Here is a 14,086-nt window from a genome sequence, read left to right as displayed (position 1 = left end):
CTCTGCTTTCATTTACTCCAAAGAGCCAAGCGCCTCCCCCTCACAGCTTGTAGAGAAGCCGTCCCCTTTACCTGACATCAGTCTAACCCTTACAAAAAAAGAGCCTCCTCCCAACATGTTGGCTTCCCGGGGTGGTACAGACAGTTAACATGTACCTGGCTGCTAATTGAAAGGTTGGAGATTCGAGTCCACCCAGAGGCTCCCTGGAAGAAAGGCCTGGCAATGTGCTTCCAGAAAATCAGCCATCGAAAACCCTATAGAACACAGTTCTACTCTGACACACAGGATGTCATGGTTTGAATTATGTCCCCCAAAAAATGTGTGTATCAATTTGCTGGGCCGTGATTCCCAGTGTTGCTTGGTTGTCCTCCATTTTGTGATTATAATTTTACATTAAAGAGGATTAGGGTGGGACTGTAACACCACCCTAACCCAGGTCACATCCCTGATCCTACGTAAAGGGAGTTTCCCTGGGGTGGGGCCTACACCACCTTTTATCTCTCAAGAGATAAAAGGAAAGGGAAGCAAGTGGAGAATTGGGGGACCTCAGACCATCAATAAAGCAGTGCTGGGAGCAGAGCACGTCCTTTGGACCAGGGTCCCTGTGCCAAGAAGGTCCTAGTCTTGGGGAACACTGACGAGAAGGCCGAGAGAGAGAAAGCCTTCCCCTGGAGCTGACACCCTGAATTTGGACTTTTAGCCTACTTTACTGTAAGGAAATAAACTTCTCTTTGTTAAAACCATCCACTTGTGGTATTTCTGTTATAGCAGCATTAGATGACTGAGATGGAGGAGATCCCCATGATTTAGAGTTGACTCAACAGTACTGGTTTTCCCCAACGTGTTACAGACGAGGAAACGCAGGTGGGTATAGAGAAGTGAAGTGACCACCCCGAGGTCACCCAGTCAGGAATTGGCAGAGTAGGTACAAGCCTAGGTTTGTGACTCCACGGGCTTCCCTCAAAATACAGACTCCCAGAGATGTCCAGTGAAGAATGTCCGACGCGAGCCCTGCGCATCCGGTCATCCAGTGACCAAGCACTGCATGAGCACTGATGATGCCTTAGACCGTGCCCGGGGCACAGTGGATTGTCTGAGTGGCTTGCATGAGGCTAAATGTCTGATTTCTTCTCCGAAGCCCCGACACTGACATTTCCAGGGCTCCAGGTCTGCGATTTCCCCCTTTGTTGGTAAAGGGAATAAGGCAGGGACAGCTGTGATTACAAGGTTGTGTTTTCAACTCAACGTGCTTTCTAATGACTGTGTGTTGACAGTCAGACAAGGCGCTTGTCTCTGGGGGTGGAGAAACAATGCGTGTTGTGCCTCCCAGGGTTTATTACTTGTATCTGAATGACAACACTAATGGGAGCCCTTTCTGATGTCCCGCCAGGGTGTGGCACCCTCTCAGGGGCCTGGTGGGCAGAGAGCTCAGTGCCGTGCCTCACACACCTGGTGAAGGCTTTTTGCAAAGGTGTCAGGTGGGATGGGCTGGTGGGTCCATGGTTCCAACCACAGATACCTGCTCCTTGCTCCCAGAGCCCCTTCTGAACAGTTTATCTCCTTTAAGGCAGACTGAAGATTTTTGACCAGGCAGTGACTATCCATCCATTTACCCACCTACCCATCCATTCATCCATCCATCAATCCATCCACCCATCTACCCACCTACACACCCATCCATCCATCCACCCACCCACCCATCCATCCATCCACCCATCCATCCGTCCACTTACCCATCCATCCACTCCTTCATCCATCCATCCATCCACCAGAATTTACTATCCACAATAGTAAGTGAGGATGCTTATCATCTCACAACCCGGAGTCCAGAGCAGCGCACACTTTGAGTGGGGATGCCAAGGCTCTGGCATCACTCCTCCCTGGTCCCCTTGGCTCTGTGTGTTGGCTTCATCCTCAGCTGGAGGCAATATGGCCGAAGCAGCTCTGGGTATCATGGCCAGACACAGGCACACACTGTCCCTAGGAAGAAGAGACCCTCTCCTCTGTCTCCTTCTTGGGAGTGGGGAGAACTCCCCACCCCCAGGAGTCTCCTTTCTGAGGGGCATCTTCCAGGGAGAAAACTTTTCATAACCTTTCCAACGCAGTCGTTTCCCCAAAGTGTTAAAAATTCCACCTGTAGACCACCCATGACCCCAAGGGAAGGAGGGAGAGCCGTGGCTTCTTGAGTGGTTGGGGTTGGGCCTTAGAGAAGGAGGGCTGGAGAGAGGGAACGATTTGATGAAAGTGATTTTCTCCTCAAGCACTCACAGCCTCTAGAATTTTCTGTCTTGGTTGATGGGTAGGCTCCTGTCCCCAGCTGGGAGGCTGGGTTTCATCCTCTCCTCCTCCTCCTCCTCCTCCACCACCCACCTATGGCTGCTGGCTGAATCCCATCAACTCCTCCCCACTGGGGCAACCTTCTGGCTGGTTTCCCCTTGCTGCTGGCACATCCCCTAAAAGCCCCGGAAGAGAATCACCTTCCTGCTTAAAACCCCCTGTGGACTCCCTCTGACTTGCAGGGGGCCCCCTCTTCCTGGCCTGGGGCATTAAGGACCTCTACAATCTGAACCCACCCCCTGCCAGCTTTACCTCCAGCCCCAGCCCCAAACAGACCCTGTGCTGCAGCCTTCACGGACGGACGTGGGGATGCTCTTCTTCCCCTCCTCGGAGCTCTCTTTGCTGCCATCCTGCTCGACTCAGTGCCAGTGCCCCCCAGTCTGCCAGAGAGTGGACAGTTGGCTGGTTTCAGGTTCAGCCTCTCCCCTGCTGAGCCGCGCTCTGCAGCCTCAGTGTAGGGAACAGTGCATGTTTGCAGAATGAATGGATGAATGAGTGAACTACCGAGGGCAGGTCCCAGTCACAGTCTGACCTCTGTGTTCCTCATCTGTGCACTGGGCTGCATTCCCTCTGATCTTTGTTTGGGGATCACGGTCTACAGTTCCCCAGTGGGAACACTCCAATTCTGGGTCAGGGCCCGATGAGGCTCCTTGTCCAAGCACTCTTTCCAGTGCGCCTCCTGACCCTGGCAGGGGACCGTGGTGCCTGGGCCCCATCAGCCAGCAGTGGTAGGAGGGGTGGCAGCTCCCCGGGGGCTCCCGCGAGAGACCCAGCTCTCAGACCCTCCAGAGAACCGAGCCCCGCCTGTAGGGAGACACAGGGAGGGTCCTGGCAGTAGATTTTCTAATCCCCGGGAGAAGCTGCGAACCAATCGTAAAGCGTGAATGCAAATCTAACTGGCCATCTCACTGGGCTTAAATCAGGCCAGGCCAGGTGGAGAAAACAAACAGACACCATCAGCCTGGGCAGAGCACCGGCATCAGACCAGCCTCTGCCCCCTGAACGGCTCTGTCTTTCTCTCTGTCTCCAGAGCTTGGCACCCTGCAGCCAGCCATCAAAAGACAAACTTCAAACTGTCTGCTCACCTCCCAGAGCTCCTCCCTCCGCCTGCCCCCTCCCGAGCTAGCCTCCCCAGGGTCCTTCAAACAGTCCTCTCACTTGTTACCTTGGGTCCGCGTTTCCCTTTGCCCAGGAAGGAAGACAGTCAGTATAATGGCTCCCTTGTGCTAAATGGGCACCAGAGGGGAGGCTGCCAGGGCTGCTGCACACCCCTCCACCCTCACGCCCAGCACCCAGGACAGTGGCCCAAGAACAGAGACGGCGTGGGACAGGGGACAGCTGTGGGTTCTGAAGGCAGAGGACCTGGGGTCAAGCTGCAGCGCAGCCTCTTAGGAGCTGACTGAGAAGGGGCAATTTGCTGACATCCCCGGGCCTCAGTGTGCTCATTCAGGAAATGGGGACGATAACCCCGTACCTCAGAATCAAGCGAGAGGACACCTGAAAAGTGCTTTGTACACAGCGAGGGCTATGCAAGTGTGGCGGGGGAGGGGATTATTCTAGAACTGGAGGAGTTGAAGTCTCTGGACCTGAGTGTCAATGAGGAAGCAAAGGACTGAGTAAGCCCCTCTCACACACCTTTAGTTTTCTTTCAAAAAAGGCTCTATCCCAAAAGTCTTCTGCAAGATGAGTTGAGGGGAATGTCTGCAGCCAACTGCCTCCAGAGGGGGAGCACTTGCTGGGTATCGTTCTGGGCATAACTTGGCACTTGCCCCGGCACCAGTGGGCAGTCCCCGCTCTATCCTTGAAGCTCCACTGTATAAGGGGAAGGCCAGAACGAAAGCACCATTCATATTCATTCAACAAAACGTGACTGAGCACCTACTGTGTGCAGGAGCCCGGGCTAAGTGGTGGGGATACAGAAATGGGTAAGGGTGGTGTCTAGTAGAGTGAGGCCCATTGACTGTGGGCTTGGACCAACTGCCCCTCAGTAGCTGAGTGACTGAACAAGCCGCACAACCTCCCCGAGATCAGTTTTCTGGTCTGCAAAAAGGGAACCATAACTAGTACCTCCCTCAGAGGGTGACGATCAGGATTAGATGAGATCTGCATGCAAAGCATTTAGACAGGAAATGGTAAACAGTAATGATGATGACTGTGATAATGACCAAATTGGTCCCCTTGGGGAAAGAACAGGATACTGTAGAAGGTCGCTGGGTGACGCAAAAGATTTGCACTCAACTAGTAACCTAAAGGTTGGTGGTTTGAACCCACACTGCAGTGCCTCAGAAGTGAGGCCCGGTGATCTGCTTCATAAAGATGACAGCCAGGAAAACCCTGCGGAGAAGCTCTGCTCTCTTGCACCGGGGGTCGCCGTCAGCTGGAATCGACTTGACAGCACCGGGTTTGGTTTTTCTGATTTAGAAGCAAAGGTTGGGAACCTGACTCCAGTTGGGAAACTGCAAGAAGCTCGGGGTACCTCAGTGACGGGAGCAAGGACTTGGGGCGAGGGGGACGGCAGGCTGGGAGGTGATGAGGATGAAACAGTGGGCCAGGCTGGACCACTCGGTTACAGTGAAGACGCTGGGTCAGAGGGGCCAGGCTGGAGGCAAGGAGACCCGTTGGCGGATTGTTACAGGATCTGGGCAAGGGAGGCCGAGCGAGGCCTGAACTGGACCGTAGCAGTAGGCAGGGGAAAAGGCGGCAGCCCTCCAGGTATGAACAAGGTGAAAAGCGGGGGACGGGGAGGAGGCCACGGCGGTTCCCATACTCCTCACATGGGTGACGGTTGCTCCCTGGTCACGGTCACAGAGGCAGGGCAGCTTTGGGGGAGGTGAGGAGCTCTTGCCTAGGAGACTGTGGGGTACATCTTCTAGGGCTGGGGAGAGACCTGGGCTGAGGAAAGAGTCACCCACCCCCTGAACACAGCCCTCCTGCCAGCCTCCCTGGGCCCCCACACAGAGCTCCGCCTACAGGGCTAAGCCACCCTTCTTCTCTGACCCCTGCCAGGCGCAGCTGAGGGAAGACAGGGCAATCAGCCAGTTTCTAAAGGACAAAGTGGGCTGGCCGATGAAAGAGCACTGTGTGTCATCCCAGCAACTGGAGCTCTGAAGCCGGCTGTCAAGTCCCAGTCTGAACACCACCATCCCCAGGTGAGGTGGGGCAAAAATCAGAGGTGCTGACTATGGCAAGTGGGATGCTTTCCTCACAGGGACAGTTGAGGCCCTCCATGTAAACACCATGCTTTGCAAGTGTTGAGGTCATTGAACCAAGACTAACCCCTCACCCCTGTCCTTGGGATTTAGAATCCAATATACTAGTAGTCTCCCCTTATTCATGGGGGATATGCTCCAAGACCCCCGTGGATGCCTGAAATCGCGGATACTACTAAACCTTATATATACTATATTTTGACCTATACATACATACCTATGATAAAGTTTATAAATTAGGCCCAGTAAGAGATTAACAACAATAGCAAATAATAAAATAGGACAATTATAACAATGCCCTGTAATAAAAGTGATGTGAATGTGGTCTCCGGGCAGGATGGAGCGGGAAGGCATGAGATTTCATCATGCTACTTATTTAACGTTTTCGGATCACGGTTGACCTCCGTAACTAAAACCACAGAAAGTAAAACTGTGGATAAGGGGGTGACGCTTCAGTACCGTAAAATGTCCCTGGGTGATGCAAATAGTCAAGGCCCTCGGCTGCCAACCGAGAGGTTGGAGGTGCGAGTCCACCCAGAGGCACCTTGGAAGAAAGTCCTGGTGATCTACTTCTGAAAAATCAGCCATTGAAAACCCTGTGGAGCACAGTTCCACTTGGACACATATGAGGTCACCATAAGTTGGAGTTGACTTAATGACAACTGTTTTTTTTTTTTTTTGTTTTAATACTGTAAAATGCTCTACTCTGAAACTGGGGTCTCTTTTCACAGACAGGAGCTATTCACATGACCGACATCAAAAGCTTCTTGCGTTACTGAAGAGTAGAGAGAGTTCAGTGTGCCTGAAGTCCTCTGCCTTGCTCTCTGCTGCGCTCTGGCCTTTCAAAGGGCTCCTTTGGAATCAACACAGGCCCACACATTCAGGCCCAGGAAGGAGCCACCGCAGCCCCGAACGTGCTTCCTCAATCCTCACTTCTGGGAAGAGACAGGTCAATCAACATTCAGTAGAGGAAGCTGAGGTGGGCTGTTTACAGATGGGCCAGTACTGGCGTTTGATTCTAGCCACGTCAGAGATTCAAGGTCACGGGGGTTAAGTCACTTACCTGGTTCACCCAACAAAACCGTGAGGGTGAACATAGAAACCAAGTCCCGTTCTGGTTTCTATAAACCTCAGCTGCCCCCTGTCCTCTGCAGAGAAAAGATAAAAGCCCTGCTAGAGAAACCGGGGAAGAAGCTCCACCTGAGTAATCCCACCGGAAAGTGGCGGCCGCACGGGGAGCCGCTCTCATTGAAAGCGAGCCCTCTTCTTAGACAGAGCCTCAGTCAATGATAAACATTTCTCACACAGGCCAGACAAGTTCCCAAAACTGGCTCTTCCCCAGCCCGACTGAGTCAGCGTGAAATTAGCCAAGGTGCAGAAAACCTTGTGTTCTGTGTTTTGTGTTGGTATTTTTTATATGCCTAACTGGGAAGCTGTAGAACTGAAAAACGCACGTGAGCGCCACCACCCTCGTGGTTTCCGGTCCTAGGAAAAATGGGTGAGGGCCTTGGGGTGTTGAGAACCCCTGGTGGGGGAAAGGGTGGGCCACAGGGTGCTACAGGGGATTAGGGAAGGTGTCTTCGAAGGCATAGCTCTCTCAGTGCAGTTTGCTGATCTATAAAATGGGTGAATGATGTGCATTCCTCAGGGCTGCCGTGAGATTGAGATTTTCTAAGCAGAGACGGTGTAGCAGGGAGAGAGTTAGACTTGGATGTAAATTCCCCAGTTAGAATGATGACTTCTCAGGGGTGAGTCTTTGGTGGGACCCTTCACCTTCCTGAGTCCATTGACTCATTTATTAAATGGTGAGTTAGTATCTCCTGCATGCATCTTTAGGAGGGACACTGGTGCTTCAGCGGTAGAATTCTCGCCTCCCATGGAGGAGACCAGAGCCCTGGTGGCGCAGTGGTTAAGAGCTGGGCTGCTAACAAAAAGGCCGGCAGTTCGAATCCACCAGCCACTCCTTGGAAACCCTACGGGGCAGTTCTACTCTGTCCTGTCGGGTCTGTATGAGTCGGAGTCAATGGCAACGGGCTTGGTGGTTTGTATGTAGGAGACCTGGGTTCAATTCTTGGCCAATGCGCCTCACGCACAGCCACCACCTGTCCGTCAGTGGAGGCTTGCGTGTTGCTATGATGTTGAACGGGCTTCAGCAGAACTTCCAGACCAAGATGGACTAGGAAGAAAGGCCTGACAATCTACTTCTGAAAATCAGCCAATGAAAATCCTGTGGCTCGCAACGGTCCGATCTGCAACTGATCATGGGGATGGCGAAGGACCAGGCAGTGTTTTTGTTCCATTGGGCTTGGGGTCACCGTGAGTTGAGGGTCAATAGCAGCTAACCACAACATCCACAACAGGTATCTTTAAGAGACAGATATGGGGCCCAAGGGATGGGATGAATATGAAAGCGCTTTGTAAACTGTAAACCCCTAGAGACACTCAAGGGATTGTTACTGTGTTGTTCCTGCGTGCTTTGCATGGGGCAGGTCCCACCTTGTTTATTTGTGTTCCAGGGGCAGCTTCTCTGGTAGGGCCTATCAGAAGAGGGTCTGGTTCCTGCCAGTCCCTTCACCTAATTAACATTCCAAATAAGAATTATACAGCCATAGCTATGAATATTTGATTCCTCAACTCTTCAAATGTCAGCTGAGCGTGCTGACTGAACTGAGAGAAGAAATCCCTGTTTTTACAATTACCCCATGCCATGGAGGCATCTGTGACCCTGGCCTGGGAGGTCAGACACCCGTTTGGTTGATGTGAGGAGCAGATGTGTGAGGCAAACGCTGCCGTCTGTGGATCCTGACGGGAGAGAGAAGCGCCGCTCAGCTCATCTTGAGGCAAATGGTGAAGGCACCGACTTCCGAGTTCTGAGCCCCACTGAGGAAGGAGCGGAGGCCTGCGCTGAAGGCTGGCTCCAGGTGAGCTCCCATGAGGTGAACGGACTGGCAGGAACCAGACCCTCTTCTGATAGGCCCCGCCAGAGAAGCTGCCCCTGGAACACAAATAAATAAGGTGGGACCTGCCCCAGCCCCAGGCAAAGCACCGCAGAACAACAAAATAGCAATACCTTGAGTATGTCCAGAGCTTTACAGTTTACAAAGCACTCTCATATTCATCCCATCCCTTGGGCCCCATATCTGTCTCTTAAAGATACGTGTTGCTGATGTTGTGGTTAGCTGCCATTGACCCTCAACTCACGGTGACCCCATGCACAATGGAACAAACACTGCCTGGTCCTTCGTCGTCCCCATGATCAGTTGCAGATTGGACTGTTGTGATCCATAGGTTTTCCATGGTGCTCTGGGCCCATGGCCCACAGAGGCTCGGCCTCAGGTGGGAAATAACTGGCAGGTGGGTGAGAGGATGCTTCTAGGCTTCGCCTTCAAGGACGCTTCCAGTAGGCACCGGTGGGAGTGGACAAGGACTAGGGGACTCAGAGGATGAATAGGCGCCGCCGCCCCTCGTCTTAGAGTGCCTGGGCGGTGCCAACAGTTAATGCACTCGGCCGCTAACTAAGAGGTTGGAGGTTTCAGTCCACCCAGAGGTGCCTCGGAGGAAAGGTCTGATGATCTGCTTCTGAAAAATCAGCCATTGAAAGCCCTGTGGAGCACAGTTCTACTCTGACACACATGGGGTCCCCATGAATCAGAATGGACTCCAAGGCAACAGGTGGTAATGGTGGGTGCCTCATCTCGGTGTGAAGACGCTGGATTCCTCTTGGCTCTGGGAAGAGAAAAACCAAGTGTCCTCCGTGCTCTAGGAGATAGTCCTTCTCCACTTCCCAGGTCCTACCTCCTGGGGCCAACCAGAGGCCACGTGCATAGTGAAGGGGGAGGGCAATGATGGCGTTGCTCCCCCTGACCAGGGTATCAAACCACGGTGCCTTTTCAAAAATTGTCTCAAAACAAGATGTCACAGGGATGAACAGGTTTAGATAGAGGAAGCAGAACCAAAGGGGCTGGTGGCCCCAAGGCTGCAGGGGTGGCATTCAACGGCAACGACTTTTATAAGTTCCTACCCCCCACCAGCCATCATCCCTGTCCATCTCTGCTTTGACCCAACCGAACTCCATCACCCTGCAGGGAATAATCCGAAACTTTTTGCCGTTGAGTCGATTCCAGCTCATAACGGCCCTATAGGACAGAGCAGAACAGCCCCACAGGGTTTCTAAGGCTGTAATCTTTACAAAAGGAGCCCTTGTGGTGCAGTGGTTAAGAGCTCGGCTGCTAACCAAAAGGTTGGAGTTTCAAACCCACTAGTCACTCTGCAAAAGCAATCTGCTCCTGTAAAGAGTACAGCCTTGGAAACCCTATCGGGTAGTTCTACTCCGTCCTATAGGGTTTCTGTGAGTTGGAATCTACTTGACGGCAATGGGTTCTTTTCTTTTTTTTTAATCTTTATGAGCAACATCATGATAAACGGAGAAAATATTGCAGTTACCAAGGATTTCATTTTACTTGGATCCATAATCAACACCCATGGAATCAGCAGTCAAGAAATCAAATGACACATTGCATTGGGCAAATCTGCTGTGGTAAAAAGCAAAGATGTCATTTTAAGAACTAAGGTGTGCCTGACTCAAGCCATGGTATTTTCAATCACCTCCTATGCATATGAAAGCTGGACAATGAGTAAGGAAGACCAAAGAAGAATTGATGCCTTTGAATTATGGTGTTGACGAAGAGTATTGAATATACTACAGACTGTCAGAAGAACAAACCAATCTGTCTTGGAAAAAGTACAGCCAGAATGCTTCTCAGAAGCGAGGCTGGCAAGACTTTGTCATATCACGTACATTGGACATGTTATCAGGAGGGACCAGTCCCTAGAGAAGGACATCATGCTTGGTGAAGTAGAGGGTCAGCAAAAAAGAGGAAGACCCTCAGTGAGACGGACTGACACAGTGGCTGCAACAATGGGCTCGAACACAGCAACAATCACAAGGCTGATGCAGGACCGAACCGTGTTCTGTGTACACAGGGTTGCTATGAGTTGGAATCAACTCGTTGGCACCTAACAACAACAATCTTTATGAGAGCAGATTGCCAGGTCTTTTCTCCTGAGGAGCAGCTGGTAGGTTTGAACAGCCGTCCTTTAGGTTAGCAGCCGAACGCTTAACCACTGCGCTACCAGGACTCCTTCCTCCAGGGAATAAGAGAAGAAAACAAGCAATGACAAAACTTCCCTGAAGGTTGTAATCATAACACGGTCAACTGAAAATTGCTACCACCAGTTGCTGTCAAATCGGCTCCAACTCGTGGCGACCCCAAGTATCAGTGTAGAACTGTGGGGGTTTTCAATGGCTGTGATCTTTCAGAAGTAGAGCACCAGCTTTCTTCCGAGGCACCTGTGGGTGGATTTGAACCTCCAGTCTTTTGGTTAGTAGCCCATGGCTTATCCTGTTGTGCCACCCAGGGACTCCATGTCATACACACTCATGGACAGACACCACCGCAGAGTGCAAGGTCCTCAAAGCTCATGCAGACCACGTCTAAAACTCATACACCCTTTTCATGATGGGTGATAAGGATTCTGACGACACACACAACAGGAGATAGCCCCGAGGAATAATCCAGTGCCATCCCTCAGGTCACCTGGACGGAGATGGGCCCAGTGACACCGAGGGGCCTGCCTAGGAGGGCCTGTTAAATAGAGATTCCAGGCATCACTTCCGAAGATTCCGATTCAGATTCCTGGGCCGCACCCCAGCCTACTACTGAAATGGAACCTTTGGTATCTGGGCCAAGGAATCTGCATTTCTAAACTCCTCAGTGCTTCCGTGATGAGGCAGGCTTGGGAAGAGGATGGTGGCGCATTGGAGCTGGGGGTACAGGGTAGCCAAGAGCTCAGGACGACACTGGGGCTTCTCCCTCAGGCATCTGGGCAGGTGTGCAGAGGGGGTATTCGTAGAGCTGGGGTGGCGGGGGCGGGGAAGCAGGTCTGGACGGGTCCCGGGCAAAGCTGGGCTGGAAAGGAGTGCAAACTGCAAACCGCCGCTTGGAGCCTCTGTGTGTGGGTGTGCCATCACCATTACCCCTCCTAAGCACCACTTTGTAACCTTTGACTGCCCTAAATGCTCAACCAGGAAAATGAAATTTATTTAGAAGGCGCAGGCATTTCCCATCGAGGGTGGGCAGTGCTGCTCTAAATTTGCCAAGTCAACAGCTCATTTTTGCTGTTGGTGGTTGTAGATCTTATGACAGAAGCGAGGAAGTGAAAAACACTACTGGCTGTAAACTTTAGCTCATTGGTGAAATGTCTATCATGCAGCTAAAAACATCTAGCTAATAGGCGCTGCTCTTCAACAATTGGTAGCAACAGAGTCTTAGGCGCTGATAACAATGACAATATGTCTCATTTATCAACGTAGGTTCTTCGTGTGGCCAATTACTGGTGGTACGTTCACCGGGGCCTCAGAGGCTGCAGAATAAAGAGTCGCCCATTCTGACGGTGCTGTCCTCGCTAAAATCATTCGGGGTCCTCAGCTGCATTTTCCTTCTGAGGCTTCTGCCTGTGTATTTAGGGGGTGCAGTGGTTAAGTGCTTGACTGCTAACCGGAAGGTTGGTGGTTCAAACCCACAAGCCACGCCTCAGGAGAAAGACGTGGCAGTCGGCTTCGGTAAAGATTACAGCCTTGGAAACCCTATGGGGCAGTTCTACTCTATTCTATAGGGTCACTGTGAGTCGGAATCAACTCAACAGCAACGGGTTTACGGAATCTTCATTGGAAGGAGCCTGGGTGGCCCAAGTGGCTTGTGATTGGTTGCTAACCTAAAGGTTGGCAATTTGAACCCACCTAGCGACTCCTCTGAAGAATGGGCTGACACTCTGCTTCCGTAAGAGATTGTAGCCAAGAAAACTCTATGTAGCACAGTTCTATTCTGTAACGTGCAGGGTTGTCGTGAGTCGGAATTCACTTGATGGCAATGGGTAATTGTCCTTGGTGAAGAGGACATTTGATTTTAGGAAATACTGAAAATCATTTGAAACTAAGTCTGAGGGACAAGTGCATCATCAGGTCAGGTGATTCCAATGGGTCAGTCACCAAACATTGACTGGACTGTCTTCTGTGCCAGGCTCTGAGCTAGGGGCTGGGAATGCGGGGATTCGGGAGATCCTTTTCCTGCCCTGGAAGGGTTTACAATCCAATAGATGGTGGCAGACCCAAATCCAGGTTGAGATTCTGAAGCAAGAAGGCTTATTTTCTCATGGGATTTCTCAGGAGGGAAGTCCAAAATTGGGTTCTAGAACCTTAAAGCTGTAACAATGTCTTTGGAATAAGCGTCCCGCCCCTCGGGCAACTCCGTTTGAGTGGACAGTTGTCATGTGGATACATGAGTTCTGATGCTTGGTTAAAACGGGCCCGAATGTTTCTTACTTCACTGAAGTTTCGAAGCAGGATTAAAGCCTGAGCTTTTTTAAGGACCCACTATTTGTTATTATCCTAAATCCGGTAGAGGTTTTGGATCGGTCATAGAAAGTTTTCATAAGAGCCCAAATTTCATGTTGATTTGTGATGGATTAGCACACCAAAATTGGCTTAAAGTGCACTTAATGGATGCATTACTCAGATGGGATCTACCTAACCCGAGTATTTCTAAATTTATGAAATTGAAATGCACTTCAGGGTGCTGAGCAGTCTAAATTTGTCCAAGCACAGAGTCAGAGGCAGGATGTTGCTGGTGCAGAGGTGGCAGGAATCCCAAGTCAGGGCCACCAAAGTGAATCCGAGAGCCCGTGCAATGACCCCCGAGGGCCTCCTGGCACCCAGGGGCAGCCTTCCCCAGCGCAGAGAACTCTGATTCTGTGTGCCCCCCTCCTCCAGTGCTGTCTCCTTGGAAACATCTACAAATCTCGGAATAAGGTAAAGGTGAATTGAAGCTGTTCAGCCCAGTCTTCGCTGACGTGTTAACTGAAAATTAAGGTGTCAGCTGGTAACTAAGGACGTTTGGAATCTAAAATGGGTTTCCCTCCAGAGCAGTGCATTCTGAGGAGGCTCTTGGGAGACCCCCAAACCCTCTGGTCTCCAGGAATGGTGCTATCATGCTGGAATGCTGTTGTTGAGCTGGACCTGTAAGGGGTGGTGCTCAAGGCCCGGCCTTCCCTTCTCTCCTCCTATGCGGTCTATTCTCTCCAGGCTCAAATTATTGGACCCGTTCCCGGAACTGTGACATCTATCCTTTAGTTCCCTCTAAATTGACTACCTCCAGCAACTCCTCCTAAATTCACAGCTCTATAAAATGCCAGAGCTGGAGACTTCAAGGTTGTTGCCTCCTCTGGTTGGGGAAACCGAGGCCCAGAGAGGGGCTCGAAGTCTCACAGAGCTGGTGGCAGAAGCAGAACCTGGGTCTTGGGGGCCTTGATAGTTACTGAACACCAAGCACATCCGAGGCACAGAGAGCAACACGGCCATGTCACGCTTTATTCTGCCCCCGGTGCACTTTGCTAACCTGTTTGCCGCCATTAACTTGAATTCACTGACGTTAGTGTACACTCATGGTGTAGGACAGGCCTTTAGACTCTTCCTGCATTTTTGG

Source organism: Trichechus manatus, unplaced genomic scaffold, assembly GCF_000243295.1.
Source record: "Trichechus manatus latirostris isolate Lorelei unplaced genomic scaffold, TriManLat1.0 scaffold00031, whole genome shotgun sequence".
Lineage (NCBI taxonomy): Eukaryota > Metazoa > Chordata > Mammalia > Sirenia > Trichechidae > Trichechus > Trichechus manatus.
The sequence above is the reverse complement of the archived record's forward strand: the minus strand, read 5'-3'. Positions refer to the sequence as shown.